Genomic DNA, 16,803 nt, shown 5'->3' with positions numbered 1-16,803 from the left:
ATGTTTGGAAAAGTTTTAGATGTTTGGAGAAGTTTTAGACGTTTGGAAACGTTCTTTATGTTTGGAAAAGTTTTAGACGTTTGGAAAAGTTTTTTATGTTTGGGAACGTTTTAGACGTTTGGAGAACTATTTTATGTTTGGAGAAGTTTTTATGTTTGGAGAAGTTTTAGACGTTTGGAGAAGTTCTTTGTGTGGAAAAGTTTTTTATGTTTGGAGAAGTTTTTTATGTTTGGAAAATTTTTAGACGTTTGGAGAAGTTTTAGACGTTTGGAAAAGTTCTTTATGTTTGGAAAAGTTTTTTATGTTTGGAGAAGTTTTTTATGTTTGGAAAAGTTGTAGACGTTTGGAGAAGTTTTTTATGTTTGGAAAAGTTTTAGACGTTTGGAGAAGTTTTTTTTATGTTTGGAGAAGTTTTTTATGTTTGGAAAAGTTTTAGACGTTTGGAGAAGTTTTTTATGTTTCGAAAAGTTTTAGACGTTTGGAGAAGTTTTTTATGTTTGGAAAATCTTTAGACGTTTGGAGAAGTTTGACGTTTGGAGAAGTTTTAGACATTTGGAGAAGTTCTTTATGTTTGGAGAAGTTTTTTATGTCTGGAAAAGTTTTAGACGTTTGGAGAAGTTTTAGACGTTTGGAAAAGTTCTTTATGTTTGGAAAAGTTTTAGACGTTTGGAGAACTATTTTATGTTTGGAGAAGTTTTTATGTTTGGAAAAGTTCTTTATGTTTGGAAAAGTTTTTTATGTTTGGAAAAGTTTTTTATGTTTGGAAAAGTTTTAGACATTTGGAGAAATTTTTTTATGTTTGGAGAAGTTTTAGACATTTGGAGAAGTTTTTTATGTTTGGAAATGTTTTAGACGTTTGGAGAAGTTTTTTAATGTTTGGAGAAGTTTGTTATGTTTGGAAAAGTTTTAGACGTTTGGAGAAGTTTTTTATGTTTGGAGAAGCTTTAGACGTTTGGAAAAGTTTTAGACGTTTGGAAAAGTTCTTTATGTTTGGAAAAGTTTTAGACGTTTGGAAAAGTTTTTTATGTTTGGAAAAGTTTTAGACGTTTGGAGAAGTTTTTTTATGTTTGGAGAAGTTTTTTATGTTTGGAAAAGTTTTAGACGTTTGGAGAAGTTTTTTATGTTTGGAAACGTTTTAGACGTTTGGAGAAGTTTTTTTATGTTTGGAGAAGTTTTTTATGTTTGGAAAAGTTCTTTATGTTTGGAAAAGTTTTTTATGTTTGGAGAAGTTTTTTATGTTTGGAGTAGTTTTAGTGGTTTGGTGAAGTTTTAGACGTTTGGAAACGTTTTAGACGTTTGGAGAAGTTTTAGACGTTTGGAGAAGTTTTAGACATTTGGAGAAGTTCTTTATGTTTGGAGAAGTTTTTTATGTTTGGAAAAATTTGACGTTTGGAGAAGTTTTTTATGTTTGGAAAAGTTTGATGTTTGGAGAAGTTTTTTATGTTTGGAGAAGTTTTTTGTGTTTGGAAAAGTTTTAGACGTTTGGAGAAGTTTTTTATGTTGGGAGAAGTTTTAGACGTTTGGAAAAGTTTTAGACATTTGGAGAAGTTTTTTATGTTTGGAAATGTTTCAGACGTTTGGAGAAGTTTTTTATGTTTGGAGAAGTTTTAGACGTTTGGAGAAGTTTTTTATGTTTGGAGAAGTTTTAGACGTTTGGAGAAGTTTTAGACGTTTGGAGAAGTTTATGTTTGGAAATGTTTTAGACGTTTGGAGAAGTTTTTTAATGTTTGGAGAAGTTTTTTATATTTGGAAAAGCTTTAGACATTTGGAGAAGTTTTAGACGTTTGGAAAAGTTCTTTGTTTGGAAAAGTTTTAGACGTTTGGAGAAGTTTTTTATGTTTGGAGAAGTTTTAGACGTTTGGAGAAGTTTTAGACGTTTGGAAAAGTTTTAGACGTTTGGAGAAGTTTTTTTATGTTTGGAGAAGTTTTTTATGTTTGGAAAAGTTTTAGACGTTTGGAGAAGTTTTTTATGTTTGGAAAAGTTTTAGACGTTTGGAGAAGTTTTAGACGTTTGTAAAAGTTCTTTATGTTTGGAAAAGTTTTAGACGTTTGGAAAAGTTTTAGACGTTTGGAAAAGTTTTAGACGTTTGGAGAAGTTTTTTTATGTTTGGAGAAGTTTTTTATGTTTGGAAAAGTTTTAGACGTTTGGAGAAGTTTTTTATGTTTGGAAAAGTTTTAGACGTTTGGAAAAGTTCTTTATGTTTGGAAAAGTTTTTTATGTTTGGAGAAGTTTTTTATGTTTGGAGTAGTTTTAGTGGTTTGGTGAAGTTTTAGACGTTTGGAAACGTTTTAGACGTTTGGAAAAGTTTTAGACGTTTGGAGAAGTTTTAGACATTTGGAGAAGTTCTTTATGTTTGGAGAAGTTTTTTATGTTTGGAAAAATTTGACGTTTGGAGAAATTTTTTATGTTTGGAGAAGTTTTAGACTTTTGGAGAAGTTTTTTATGTTTGGAAATGTTTTAGACGTTTGGAAAAGTTTTAGACGTTTGGAAAAGTTCTTTATGTTTGGAAAAGTTTTAGACGTTTGGAAAAGTTTTTTATGTTTGGGAAAGTGTTAGACGTTTGGAGAAGTTTTAGACGTTTGGAGAAGTTCTTTGTTTGGAAAAGTTTTTTATGTTTGGAAAAGTTTTAGACGTTTGGAAAAGTTTTAGACGTTTGGAAAAGTTCTTTATGTTTGGAAAAATTTTAGACGTTTGGAAAAGTTTTTTATGTTTGGGAAAGTTTTAGACGTTTGGAGAAGTTTTTTATGTTTGGAGAAGTTTTAGATGTTGGGAGACGTTTTAGGCGTTTGGAAAAGTTCTTTGGAAAAGTTTTAGACGTTTGGAAAAGTTTTTTATGTTTAGAGAAGTTTTAGACATTTGGAGAAGTTCTTTATGTTTGGAGAAGTTTTTTATGTTTGGAAAAGTTTTAGACGTTTGGAGAAGTTTTTTATGTTTGGAAAAGTTTTAGACGTTTGGAGAAGTTTTTTATGTTTGGAGAAGTTTTAGACGTTTGGAGAAGTTTTAGACGTTTGGAGAAGTTTTTTATGTTTGGAAAAGTTTTAGACGTTTGGAAAAGTTCTTTATGTTTGGAAAAGTTTTTTATGTTTGGAGAAGTTTTTTATGTTTGGAGTAGTTTTAGTGGTTTGGTGAAGTTTTAGACGTTTGGAAACGTTTTAGACGTTTGGAGAAGTTTTAGACGTTTGGAAAAGTTCTTTATGTTTGGAAAAGTTTTAGACGTTTGGAAAAGTTTTTTATGTTTGGAAAAGTTTTAGACGTTTGGAGAAGTTTTTTATGTTTGGAAAAGTTTTAGACGTTTGGAGAAGTTTTTTTTATGTTTGGAGAAGTTTTTTATGTTTGGAAAAGTTTTAGACGTTTGGAGAAGTTTTTTATGTTTGGAAAAGTTTTAGACGTTTGGAAAAGTTCTTTATGTTTGGAAAAGTTTTTTATGTTTGGAGAAGTTTTTTATGTTTGGAGTAGTTTTAGTGGTTTGGTGAAGTTTTAGACGTTTGGAAACGTTTTAGACGTTTGGAAAAGTTTTAGACGTTTGGAGAAGTTTTAGACATTTGGAGAAGTTCTTTATGTTTGGAGAAGTTTTTTATGTTTGGAAAAATTTGACGTTTGGAGAAGTTTTTTATGTTTGGAGAAGTTTTAGACTTTTGGAGAAGTTTTTTATGTTTGGAAATGTTTTAGACGTTTGGAAAAGTTTTAGACGTTTGGAAAAGTTCTTTATGTTTGGAAAAGTTTTAGACGTTTGGAAAAGTTTTTTATGTTTGGAGAAGTTTTAGACGTTTGGAAAAGTTCTTTGGAAAAGTTTTAGACGTTTGGAAAAGTTTTTTATGTTTGGGAAAGTTTTAGACGTTTGGAGAACTATTTTATGTTTGGAGAAGTTTTAGATATTTGGAGAAGTTTTTTATGTTTGGAGAAGTTTTAGACGTTTGGAAAAGTTTTAGACATTTGGAGAAGTTTTTTATGTTTGGAAATGTTTCAGACGTTTGGAGAAGTTTTTTATGTTTGGAGAAGTTTTAGACGTTTGGAGAAGTTTTTTATGTTTGGAGAAGTTTTAGATGTTGGGAGACGTTTTAGACGTTTGGAAAAGTTCTTTGGAAAAGTTTTAGACGTTTGGAAAAGTTTTTTATGTTTGGGAAAGTTTTAGACGTTTGGAGAACTATTTTATGTTTGGAGAAGTTTTAGATATTTGGAGAAGTTCTTTATGTTTGGAGAAGTTTTTTATGTTTGGAAAAGTTTTAGACGTTTGGAGAAGTTTTTTATGTTTGGAGAAGTTTTAGACGTTTGGAGAAGTTTTAGACGTTTGGAAAAGTTCTTTATGTTTGGAAAAGTTTTAGACGTTTGGAAAAGTTTTTTATGTTTGGAAAAGTTTTAGACGTTTGGAGAAGTTTTTTTATGTTTGGAGAAGTTTTTTATGTTTGGAAAAGTTTTAGACGTTTGGAGAAGTTTTTTATGTTTGGAAAAGTTTTAGACGTTTGGAAAAGTTCTTTATGTTTGGAAAAGTTTTTTATGTTTGGAGAAGTTTTTTATGTTTGGAGTAGTTTTAGTGGTTTGGTGAAGTTTTAGACGTTTGGAAACGTTTTAGACGTTTGGAAAAGTTTTAGACGTTTGGAGAAGTTTTAGACATTTGGAGAAGTTCTTTATGTTTGGAGAAGTTTTTTATGTTTGGAAAAATTTGACGTTTGGAGAAGTTTTTTATGTTTGGAGAAGTTTTAGACTTTTGGAGAAGTTTTTTATGTTTGGAAATGTTTTAGACGTTTGGAAAAGTTTTAGACGTTTGGAAAAGTTCTTTATGTTTGGAAAAGTTTTAGACGTTTGGAAAAGTTTTTTATGTTTGGGAAAGTGTTAGACGTTTGGAGAAGTTTTAGACGTTTGGAGAAGTTCTTTGTTTGGAAAAGTTTTTTATGTTTGGAAAAGTTTTAGACGTTTGGAAAAGTTTTAGACGTTTGGAAAAGTTCTTTATGTTTGGAAAAATTTTAGACGTTTGGAAAAGTTTTTTATGTTTGGGAAAGTTTTAGACGTTTGGAGAAGTTTTTTATGTTTGGAGAAGTTTTAGATGTTGGGAGACGTTTTAGACGTTTGGAAAAGTTTTTTATGTTTGGAGAAGTTTTAGACATTTGGAGAAGTTCTTTATGTTTGGAGAAGTTTTTTATGTTTGGAAAAGTTTTAGACGTTTGGAGAAGTTTTTTATGTTTGGAAAAGTTTTAGACGTTTGGAGAAGTTTTTTATGTTTGGAGAAGTTTTAGACGTTTGGAGAAGTTTTAGACGTTTGGAGAAGTTTTTTATGTTTGGAAAAGTTTTAGACGTTTGGAGAAGTTTTTTATGTTTGGAAAAGTTTTAGACGTTTGGAGAAGTTTTTTTTATGTTTGGAGAAGTTTTTTATGTTTGGAAAAGTTTTAGACGTTTGGAGAAGTTTTTTTATGTTTGGAAAAGTTTTAGACGTTTGGAAAAGTTCTTTATGTTTGGAAAAGTTTTTTATGTTTGGAGAAGTTTTTTATGTTTGGAGTAGTTTTAGTGGTTTGGTGAAGTTTTAGACGTTTGGAAACGTTTTAGACGTTTGGAAAAGTTTTAGACGTTTGGAGAAGTTTTAGACATTTGGAGAAGTTCTTTATGTTTGGAGAAGTTTTTTATGTTTGGAAAAATTTGACGTTTGGAGAAGTTTTTTATGTTTGGAGAAGTTTTAGACTTTTGGAGAAGTTTTTTATGTTTGGAAATGTTTTAGACGTTTGGAAAAGTTCTTTGGAAAAGTTTTAGACGTTTGGAAAAGTTTTTTATGTTTGGGAAAGTTTTAGACGTTTGGAGAACTATTTTATGTTTGGAGAAGTTTTAGATATTTGGAGAAGTTTTTTATGTTTGGAGAAGTTTTAGACGTTTGGAAAAGTTTTAGACATTTGGAGAAGTTTTTTATGTTTGGAAATGTTTCAGACGTTTGGAGAAGTTTTTTATGTTTGGAGAAGTTTTAGACGTTTGGAGAAGTTTTTTATGTTTGGAGAAGTTTTAGATGTTGGGAGACGTTTTAGACGTTTGGAAAAGTTCTTTGGAAAAGTTTTAGACGTTTGGAAAAGTTTTTTATGTTTGGGAAAGTTTTAGACGTTTGGAGAACTATTTTATGTTTGGAGAAGTTTTAGATATTTGGAGAAGTTCTTTATGTTTGGAGAAGTTTTTTATGTTTGGAAAAGTTTTAGACGTTTGGAGAAGTTTTTTATGTTTGGAAAAGTTTTAGACGTTTGGAGAAGTTTTTTATGTTTGGAGAAGTTTTAGACGTTTGGAGAAGTTTTAGACGTTTGGAAAAGTTCTTTATGTTTGGAAAAGTTTTAGACGTTTGGAAAAGTTTTTTATGTTTGGAAAAGTTTTAGACGTTTGGAGAAGTTTTTTATGTTTGGAAAAGTTTTAGACGTTTGGAGAAGTTTTTTTTATGTTTGGAGAAGTTTTTTATGTTTGGAAAAGTTTTAGACGTTTGGAGAAGTTTTTTATGTTTGGAAAAGTTTTAGACGTTTGGAAAAGTTCTTTATGTTTGGAAAAGTTTTTTATGTTTGGAGAAGTTTTTTATGTTTGGAGTAGTTTTAGTGGTTTGGTGAAGTTTTAGACGTTTGGAAACGTTTTAGACGTTTGGAAAAGTTTTAGACGTTTGGAGAAGTTTTAGACATTTGGAGAAGTTCTTTATGTTTGGAGAAGTTTTTTATGTTTGGAAAAATTTGACGTTTGGAGAAGTTTTTTATGTTTGGAGAAGTTTTAGACTTTTGGAGAAGTTTTTTATGTTTGGAAATGTTTTAGACGTTTGGAAAAGTTTTAGACGTTTGGAAAAGTTCTTTATGTTTGGAAAAGTTTTAGACGTTTGGAAAAGTTTTTTATGTTTGGAGAAGTTTTAGACGTTTGGAAAAGTTCTTTGGAAAAGTTTTAGACGTTTGGAAAAGTTTTTTATGTTTGGGAAAGTTTTAGACGTTTGGAGAACTATTTTATGTTTGGAGAAGTTTTAGATATTTGGAGAAGTTTTTTATGTTTGGAGAAGTTTTAGACGTTTGGAAAAGTTTTAGACATTTGGAGAAGTTTTTTATGTTTGGAAATGTTTCAGACGTTTGGAGAAGTTTTTTATGTTTGGAGATGTTTTAGATATTTGGAGAAGTTTTTTATGTTTGGAGAAGTTTTAGACGTTTGGAAAAGTTTTAGACATTTGGAGAAGTTTTTTATGTTTGGAAATGTTTCAGACGTTTGGAGAAGTTTTTTATGTTTGGAGAAGTTTTAGACGTTTGGAGAAGTTTTAGACGTTTGGAGAAGTTTTTTATGTTTGGAGAAGTTTTAGATGTTGGGAGACGTTTTAGACGTTTGGAAAAGTTCTTTGGAAAAGTTTTAGACGTTTGGAAAAGTTTTTTATGTTTGGGAAAGTTTTAGACGTTTGGAGAACTATTTTATGTTTGGAGAAGTTTTAGATATTTGGAGAAGTTCTTTATGTTTGGAGAAGTTTTTTATGTTTGGAAAAGTTTTAGACGTTTGGAGAAGTTTTTTATGTTTGGAAAAGTTTTAGACGTTTGGAGAAGTTTTTTATGTTTGGAGAAGTTTTAGACGTTTGGAGAAGTTTTAGACGTTTGGAAAAGTTCTTTATGTTTGGAAAAGTTTTAGACGTTTGGAAAAGTTTTTTATGTTTGGAAAAGTTTTAGACGTTTGGAGAAGTTTTTTATGTTTGGAAAAGTTTTAGACGTTTGGAGAAGTTTTTTATGTTTGGAAAAGTTTTAGACGTTTGGAAAAGTTCTTTATGTTTGGAAAAGTTTTTTATGTTTGGAGAAGTTTTTTATGTTTGGAGTAGTTTTAGTGGTTTGGTGAAGTTTTAGACGTTTGGAAACGTTTTAGACGTTTGGAAAAGTTTTAGACGTTTGGAGAAGTTTTAGACATTTGGAGAAGTTCTTTATGTTTGGAGAAGTTTTTTATGTTTGGAAAAATTTGACGTTTGGAGAAGTTTTTTATGTTTGGAGAAGTTTTAGACTTTTGGAGAAGTTTTTTATGTTTGGAAATGTTTTAGACGTTTGGAAAAGTTTTAGACGTTTGGAAAAGTTCTTTATGTTTGGAAAAGTTTTAGACGTTTGGAAAAGTTTTTTATGTTTGGGAAAGTTTTAGACGTTTGGAGAAGTTTTTTATGTTTGGAGAAGTTTTAGATGTTGGGAGACGTTTTAGACGTTTGGAAAAGTTCTTTGGAAAAGTTTTAGACGTTTGGAAAAGTTTTTTATGTTTGGGAAAGTTTTAGACGTTTGGAGAACTATTTTATGTTTGGAGAAGTTTTAGACATTTGGAGAAGTTCTTTATGTTTGGAGAAGTTTTTTATGTTTGGAGAAGTTTTAGACGTTTGGAGAAGTTTTTTATGTTTGGAGAAGTTTTAGATGTTGGGAGACGTTTTAGACGTTTGGAAAAGTTCTTTGGAAAAGTTTTAGACGTTTGGAAAAGTTTTTTATGTTTGGGAAAGTTTTAGACGTTTGGAGAACTATTTTATGTTTGGAGAAGTTTTAGATATTTGGAGAAGTTCTTTATGTTTGGAGAAGTTTTTTATGTTTGGAAAAGTTTTAGACGTTTGGAGAAGTGTTTTATGTTTGGAGAAGTTTTAGACGTTTGGAGAAGTTTTAGACGTTTGGAAAAGTTCTTTATGTTTGGAAAAGTTTTAGACGTTTGGAAAAGTTTTTTATGTTTGGAAAAGTTTTAGACGTTTGGAGAAGTTTTTTTATGTTTGGAGAAGTTTTTTATGTTTGGAAAAGTTTTAGACGTTTGGAGAAGTTTTTTATGTTTGGAAAAGTTTTAGACGTTTGGAAAAGTTCTTTATGTTTGGAAAAGTTTTTTATGTTTGGAGAAGTTTTTTATGTTTGGAGTAGTTTTAGTGGTTTGGTGAAGTTTTAGACGTTTGGAAACGTTTTAGACGTTTGGAAAAGTTTTAGACGTTTGGAGAAGTTTTAGACATTTGGAGAAGTTCTTTATGTTTGGAGAAGTTTTTTATGTTTGGAAAAATTTGACGTTTGGAGAAGTTTTTTATGTTTGGAGAAGTTTTAGACTTTTGGAGAAGTTTTTTATGTTTGGAAATGTTTTAGACGTTTGGAAAAGTTTTAGACGTTTGGAAAAGTTCTTTATGTTTGGAAAAGTTTTAGACGTTTGGAAAAGTTTTTTATGTTTGGGAAAGTGTTAGACGTTTGGAGAAGTTTTAGACGTTTGGAGAAGTTCTTTGTTTGGAAAAGTTTTTTATGTTTGGAAAAGTTTTAGACGTTTGGAAAAGTTTTAGACGTTTGGAGAAGTTTTAGACGTTTGGAAAAGTTCTTTATGTTTGGAAAAGTTTTAGACGTTTGGAAAAGTTTTTTATGTTTGGAAAAGTTTTAGACGTTTGGAGAAGTTTTTTTATGTTTGGAGAAGTTTTTTATGTTTGGAAAAGTTTTAGACGTTTGGAGAAGTTTTTTATGTTTGGAAAAGTTTTAGACGTTTGGAAAAGTTCTTTATGTTTGGAAAAGTTTTTTATGTTTGGAGAAGTTTTTTATGTTTGGAGTAGTTTTAGTGGTTTGGTGAAGTTTTAGACGTTTGGAAACGTTTTAGACGTTTGGAAAAGTTTTAGACGTTTGGAGAAGTTTTAGACATTTGGAGAAGTTCTTTATGTTTGGAGAAGTTTTTTATGTTTGGAAAAATTTGACGTTTGGAGAAGTTTTTTATGTTTGGAGAAGTTTTAGACTTTTGGAGAAGTTTTTTATGTTTGGAAATGTTTTAGACGTTTGGAAAAGTTTTAGACGTTTGGAAAAGTTCTTTATGTTTGGAAAAGTTTTAGACGTTTGGAAAAGTTTTTTATGTTTGGGAAAGTGTTAGACGTTTGGAGAAGTTTTAGACGTTTGGAGAAGTTCTTTGTTTGGAAAAGTTTTTTATGTTTGGAAAAGTTTTAGACGTTTGGAAAAGTTTTAGACGTTTGGAAAAGTTCTTTATGTTTGGAAAAATTTTAGACGTTTGGAAAAGTTTTTTATGTTTGGGAAAGTTTTAGACGTTTGGAGAAGTTTTTTATGTTTGGAGAAGTTTTAGATGTTGGGAGACGTTTTAGGCGTTTGGAAAAGTTCTTTGGAAAAGTTTTAGACGTTTGGAAAAGTTTTTTATGTTTAGAGAAGTTTTAGACATTTGGAGAAGTTCTTTATGTTTGGAGAAGTTTTTTATGTTTGGAAAAGTTTTAGACGTTTGGAGAAGTTTTTTATGTTTGGAAAAGTTTTAGACGTTTGGAGAAGTTTTTTATGTTTGGAGAAGTTTTAGACGTTTGGAGAAGTTTTAGACGTTTGGAGAAGTTTTTTATGTTTGGAAAAGTTTTAGACGTTTGGAAAAGTTCTTTATGTTTGGAAAAGTTTTTTATGTTTGGAGAAGTTTTTTATGTTTGGAGTAGTTTTAGTGGTTTGGTGAAGTTTTAGACGTTTGGAAACGTTTTAGACGTTTGGAGAAGTTTTAGACGTTTGGAAAAGTTCTTTATGTTTGGAAAAGTTTTAGACGTTTGGAAAAGTTTTTTATGTTTGGAAAAGTTTTAGACGTTTGGAGAAGTTTTTTATGTTTGGAAAAGTTTTAGACGTTTGGAGAAGTTTTTTTTATGTTTGGAGAAGTTTTTTATGTTTGGAAAAGTTTTAGACGTTTGGAGAAGTTTTTTATGTTTGGAAAAGTTTTAGACGTTTGGAAAAGTTCTTTATGTTTGGAAAAGTTTTTTATGTTTGGAGAAGTTTTTTATGTTTGGAGTAGTTTTAGTGGTTTGGTGAAGTTTTAGACGTTTGGAAACGTTTTAGACGTTTGGAAAAGTTTTAGACGTTTGGAGAAGTTTTAGACATTTGGAGAAGTTCTTTATGTTTGGAGAAGTTTTTTATGTTTGGAAAAATTTGACGTTTGGAGAAGTTTTTTATGTTTGGAGAAGTTTTAGACTTTTGGAGAAGTTTTTTATGTTTGGAAATGTTTTAGACGTTTGGAAAAGTTTTAGACGTTTGGAAAAGTTCTTTATGTTTGGAAAAGTTTTAGACGTTTGGAAAAGTTTTTTATGTTTGGAGAAGTTTTAGACGTTTGGAAAAGTTCTTTGGAAAAGTTTTAGACGTTTGGAAAAGTTTTTTATGTTTGGGAAAGTTTTAGACGTTTGGAGAACTATTTTATGTTTGGAGAAGTTTTAGATATTTGGAGAAGTTTTTTATGTTTGGAGAAGTTTTAGACGTTTGGAAAAGTTTTAGACATTTGGAGAAGTTTTTTATGTTTGGAAATGTTTCAGACGTTTGGAGAAGTTTTTTATGTTTGGAGAAGTTTTAGACGTTTGGAGAAGTTTTTTATGTTTGGAGAAGTTTTAGATGTTGGGAGACGTTTTAGACGTTTGGAAAAGTTCTTTGGAAAAGTTTTAGACGTTTGGAAAAGTTTTTTATGTTTGGGAAAGTTTTAGACGTTTGGAGAACTATTTTATGTTTGGAGAAGTTTTAGATATTTGGAGAAGTTCTTTATGTTTGGAGAAGTTTTTTATGTTTGGAAAAGTTTTAGACGTTTGGAGAAGTTTTTTATGTTTGGAGAAGTTTTAGACGTTTGGAGAAGTTTTAGACGTTTGGAAAAGTTCTTTATGTTTGGAAAAGTTTTAGACGTTTGGAGAAGTTTTTTATGTTTGGAAAAGTTTTAGACGTTTGGAAAAGTTCTTTATGTTTGGAAAAGTTTTTTATGTTTGGAGAAGTTTTTTATGTTTGGAGAAGTTTTAGATGTTGGGAGACGTTTTAGACGTTTGGAAAAGTTCTTTGGAAAAGTTTTAGACGTTTGGAAAAGTTTTTTATGTTTGGGAAAGTTTTAGACGTTTGGAGAACTATTTTATGTTTGGAGAAGTTTTAGATATTTGGAGAAGTTCTTTATGTTTGGAGAAGTTTTTTATGTTTGGAAAAGTTTTAGACGTTTGGAGAAGTTTTTTATGTTTGGAGAAGTTTTAGACGTTTGGAGAAGTTTTAGACGTTTGGAAAAGTTCTTTATGTTTGGAAAAGTTTTAGACGTTTGGAAAAGTTTTTTATGTTTGGAAAAGTTTTAGACGTTTGGAGAAGTTTTTTTATGTTTGGAGAAGTTTTTTATGTTTGGAAAAGTTTTAGACGTTTGGAAAAGTTCTTTATGTTTGGAAAAGTTTTTTATGTTTGGAGAAGTTTTTTATGTTTGGAGTAGTTTTAGTGGTTTGGTGAAGTTTTAGACGTTTGGAAACGTTTTAGACGTTTGGAAAAGTTTTAGACGTTTGGAGAAGTTTTAGACATTTGGAGAAGTTCTTTATGTTTGGAGAAGTTTTTTATGTTTGGAAAAATTTGACGTTTGGAGAAGTTTTTTATGTTTGGAGAAGTTTTAGACTTTTGGAGAAGTTTTTTATGTTTGGAAATGTTTTAGACGTTTGGAAAAGTTTTAGACGTTTGGAAAAGTTCTTTATGTTTGGAAAAGTTTTAGACGTTTGGAAAAGTTTTTTATGTTTGGGAAAGTGTTAGACGTTTGGAGAAGTTTTAGACGTTTGGAGAAGTTCTTTGTTTGGAAAAGTTTTTTATGTTTGGAAAAGTTTTAGACGTTTGGAAAAGTTTTAGACGTTTGGAAAAGTTCTTTATGTTTGGAAAAATTTTAGACGTTTGGAAAAGTTTTTTATGTTTGGGAAAGTTTTAGACGTTTGGAGAAGTTTTTTATGTTTGGAGAAGTTTTAGATGTTGGGAGACGTTTTAGACGTTTGGAAAAGTTTTTTATGTTTGGAGAAGTTTTAGACATTTGGAGAAGTTCTTTATGTTTGGAGAAGTTTTTTATGTTTGGAAAAGTTTTAGACGTTTGGAGAAGTTTTTTATGTTTGGAAAAGTTTTAGACGTTTGGAGAAGTTTTTTATGTTTGGAGAAGTTTTAGACGTTTGGAGAAGTTTTAGACGTTTGGAGAAGTTTTTTATGTTTGGAAAAGTTTTAGACGTTTGGAGAAGTTTTTTATGTTTGGAAAAGTTTTAGACGTTTGGAGAAGTTTTTTTTATGTTTGGAGAAGTTTTTTATGTTTGGAAAAGTTTTAGACGTTTGGAGAAGTTTTTTTATGTTTGGAAAAGTTTTAGACGTTTGGAAAAGTTCTTTATGTTTGGAAAAGTTTTTTATGTTTGGAGAAGTTTTTTATGTTTGGAGTAGTTTTAGTGGTTTGGTGAAGTTTTAGACGTTTGGAAACGTTTTAGACGTTTGGAAAAGTTTTAGACGTTTGGAGAAGTTTTAGACATTTGGAGAAGTTCTTTATGTTTGGAGAAGTTTTTTATGTTTGGAAAAATTTGACGTTTGGAGAAGTTTTTTATGTTTGGAGAAGTTTTAGACTTTTGGAGAAGTTTTTTATGTTTGGAAATGTTTTAGACGTTTGGAAAAGTTCTTTGGAAAAGTTTTAGACGTTTGGAAAAGTTTTTTATGTTTGGGAAAGTTTTAGACGTTTGGAGAACTATTTTATGTTTGGAGAAGTTTTAGATATTTGGAGAAGTTCTTTATGTTTGGAGAAGTTTTTTATGTTTGGAAAAGTTTTAGACGTTTGGAGAAGTTTTTTATGTTTGGAAAAGTTTTAGACGTTTGGAGAAGTTTTTTATGTTTGGAGAAGTTTTAGACGTTTGGAGAAGTTTTAGACGTTTGGAAAAGTTCTTTATGTTTGGAAAAGTTTTAGACGTTTGGAAAAGTTTTTTATGTTTGGAAAAGTTTTAGACGTTTGGAGAAGTTTTTTATGTTTGGAAAAGTTTTAGACGTTTGGAGAAGTTTTTTTTATGTTTGGAGAAGTTTTTTATGTTTGGAAAAGTTTTAGACGTTTGGAGAAGTTTTTTATGTTTGGAAAAGTTTTAGACGTTTGGAAAAGTTCTTTATGTTTGGAAAAGTTTTTTATGTTTGGAGAAGTTTTTTATGTTTGGAGTAGTTTTAGTGGTTTGGTGAAGTTTTAGACGTTTGGAAACGTTTTAGACGTTTGGAAAAGTTTTAGACGTTTGGAGAAGTTTTAGACATTTGGAGAAGTTCTTTATGTTTGGAGAAGTTTTTTATGTTTGGAAAAATTTGACGTTTGGAGAAGTTTTTTATGTTTGGAGAAGTTTTAGACTTTTGGAGAAGTTTTTTATGTTTGGAAATGTTTTAGACGTTTGGAAAAGTTTTAGACGTTTGGAAAAGTTCTTTATGTTTGGAAAAGTTTTAGACGTTTGGAAAAGTTTTTTATGTTTGGAGAAGTTTTAGACGTTTGGAAAAGTTCTTTGGAAAAGTTTTAGACGTTTGGAAAAGTTTTTTATGTTTGGGAAAGTTTTAGACGTTTGGAGAACTATTTTATGTTTGGAGAAGTTTTAGATATTTGGAGAAGTTTTTTATGTTTGGAGAAGTTTTAGACGTTTGGAAAAGTTTTAGACATTTGGAGAAGTTTTTTATGTTTGGAAATGTTTCAGACGTTTGGAGAAGTTTTTTATGTTTGGAGATGTTTTATATATTTGGAGAAGTTTTTTATGTTTGGAGAAGTTTTAGACGTTTGGAAAAGTTTTAGACATTTGGAGAAGTTTTTTATGTTTGGAAATGTTTCAGACGTTTGGAGAAGTTTTTTATGTTTGGAGAAGTTTTAGACGTTTGGAGAAGTTTTAGACGTTTGGAGAAGTTTTTTATGTTTGGAGAAGTTTTAGATGTTGGGAGACGTTTTAGACGTTTGGAAAAGTTCTTTGGAAAAGTTTTAGACGTTTGGAAAAGTTTTTTATGTTTGGGAAAGTTTTAGACGTTTGGAGAACTATTTTATGTTTGGAGAAGTTTTAGATATTTGGAGAAGTTCTTTATGTTTGGAGAAGTTTTTTATGTTTGGAAAAGTTTTAGACGTTTGGAGAAGTTTTTTATGTTTGGAAAAGTTTTAGACGTTTGGAGAAGTTTTTTATGTTTGGAGAAGTTTTAGACGTTTGGAGAAGTTTTAGACGTTTGGAAAAGTTCTTTATGTTTGGAAAAGTTTTAGACGTTTGGAAAAGTTTTTTATGTTTGGAAAAGTTTTAGACGTTTGGAGAAGTTTTTTATGTTTGGAAAAGTTTTAGACGTTTGGAGAAGTTTTTTATGTTTGGAGAAGTTTTAGACGTTTGGAGAAGTTTTAGACGTTTGGAAAAGTTCTTTATGTTTGGAAAAGTTTTAGACGTTTGGAAAAGTTTTTTATGTTTGGAAAAGTTTTAGACGTTTGGAAAAGTTCTTTATGTTTGGAAAAGTTTTTTATGTTTGGAGAAGTTTTTTATGTTTGGAGTAGTTTTAGTGGTTTGGTGAAGTTTTAGACGTTTGGAAACGTTTTAGACGTTTGGAAAAGTTTTAGACGTTTGGAGAAGTTTTAGACATTTGGAGAAGTTCTTTATGTTTGGAGAAGTTTTTTATGTTTGGAAAAATTTGACGTTTGGAGAAGTTTTTTATGTTTGGAGAAGTTTTAGACTTTTGGAGAAGTTTTTTATGTTTGGAAATGTTTTAGACGTTTGGAAAAGTTTTAGACGTTTGGAAAAGTTCTTTATGTTTGGAAAAGTTTTAGACGTTTGGAAAAGTTTTTTATGTTTGGGAAAGTTTTAGACGTTTGGAGAAGTTTTTTATGTTTGGAGAAGTTTTAGATGTTGGGAGACGTTTTAGACGTTTGGAAAAGTTCTTTGGAAAAGTTTTAGACGTTTGGAAAAGTTTTTTATGTTTGGGAAAGTTTTAGACGTTTGGAGAACTATTTTATGTTTGGAGAAGTTTTAGACATTTGGAGAAGTTCTTTATGTTTGGAGAAGTTTTTTATGTTTGGAGAAGTTTTAGACGTTTGGAGAAGTTTTTTATGTTTGGAGAAGTTTTAGATGTTGGGAGACGTTTTAGACGTTTGGAAAAGTTCTTTGGAAAAGTTTTAGACGTTTGGAAAAGTTTTTTATGTTTGGGAAAGTTTTAGACGTTTGGAGAACTATTTTATGTTTGGAGAAGTTTTAGATATTTGGAGAAGTTCTTTATGTTTGGAGAAGTTTTTTATGTTTGGAAAAGTTTTAGACGTTTGGAGAAGTGTTTTATGTTTGGAGAAGTTTTAGACGTTTGGAGAAGTTTTAGACGTTTGGAAAAGTTCTTTATGTTTGGAAAAGTTTTAGACGTTTGGAAAAGTTTTTTATGTTTGGAAAAGTTTTAGACGTTTGGAGAAGTTTTTTTATGTTTGGAGAAGTTTTTTATGTTTGGAAAAGTTTTAGACGTTTGGAGAAGTTTTTTATGTTTGGAAAAGTTTTAGACGTTTGGAAAAGTTCTTTATGTTTGGAAAAGTTTTTTATGTTTGGAGAAGTTTTTTATGTTTGGAGTAGTTTTAGTGGTTTGGTGAAGTTTTAGACGTTTGGAAACGTTTTAGACGTTTGGAAAAGTTTTAGACGTTTGGAGAAGTTTTAGACATTTGGAGAAGTTCTTTATGTTTGGAGAAGTTTTTTATGTTTGGAAAAATTTGACGTTTGGAGAAGTTTTTTATGTTTGGAGAAGTTTTAGACTTTTGGAGAAGTTTTTTATGTTTGGAAATGTTTTAGACGTTTGGAAAAGTTTTAGACGTTTGGAAAAGTTCTTTATGTTTGGAAAAGTTTTAGACGTTTGGAAAAGTTTTTTATGTTTGGGAAAGTGTTAGACGTTTGGAGAAGTTTTAGACGTTTGGAGAAGTTCTTTGTTTGGAAAAGTTTTTTATGTTTGGAAAAGTTTTAGACGTTTGGAAAAGTTTTAGACGTTTGGAGAAGTTTTAGACGTTTGGAAAAGTTCTTTATGTTTGGAAAAGTTTTAGACGTTTGGAAAAGTTTTTTATGTTTGGAAAAGTTTTAGACGTTTGGAGAAGTTTTTTTATGTTTGGAGAAGTTTTTTATGTTTGGAAAAGTTTTAGACGTTTGG

This window comes from Telmatherina bonti, assembly GCF_933228915.1.
Source record: "Telmatherina bonti genome assembly, chromosome: 4".
Lineage (NCBI taxonomy): Eukaryota > Metazoa > Chordata > Actinopteri > Atheriniformes > Telmatherinidae > Telmatherina > Telmatherina bonti.
Note: the sequence above shows the minus strand (reverse complement) of the source record.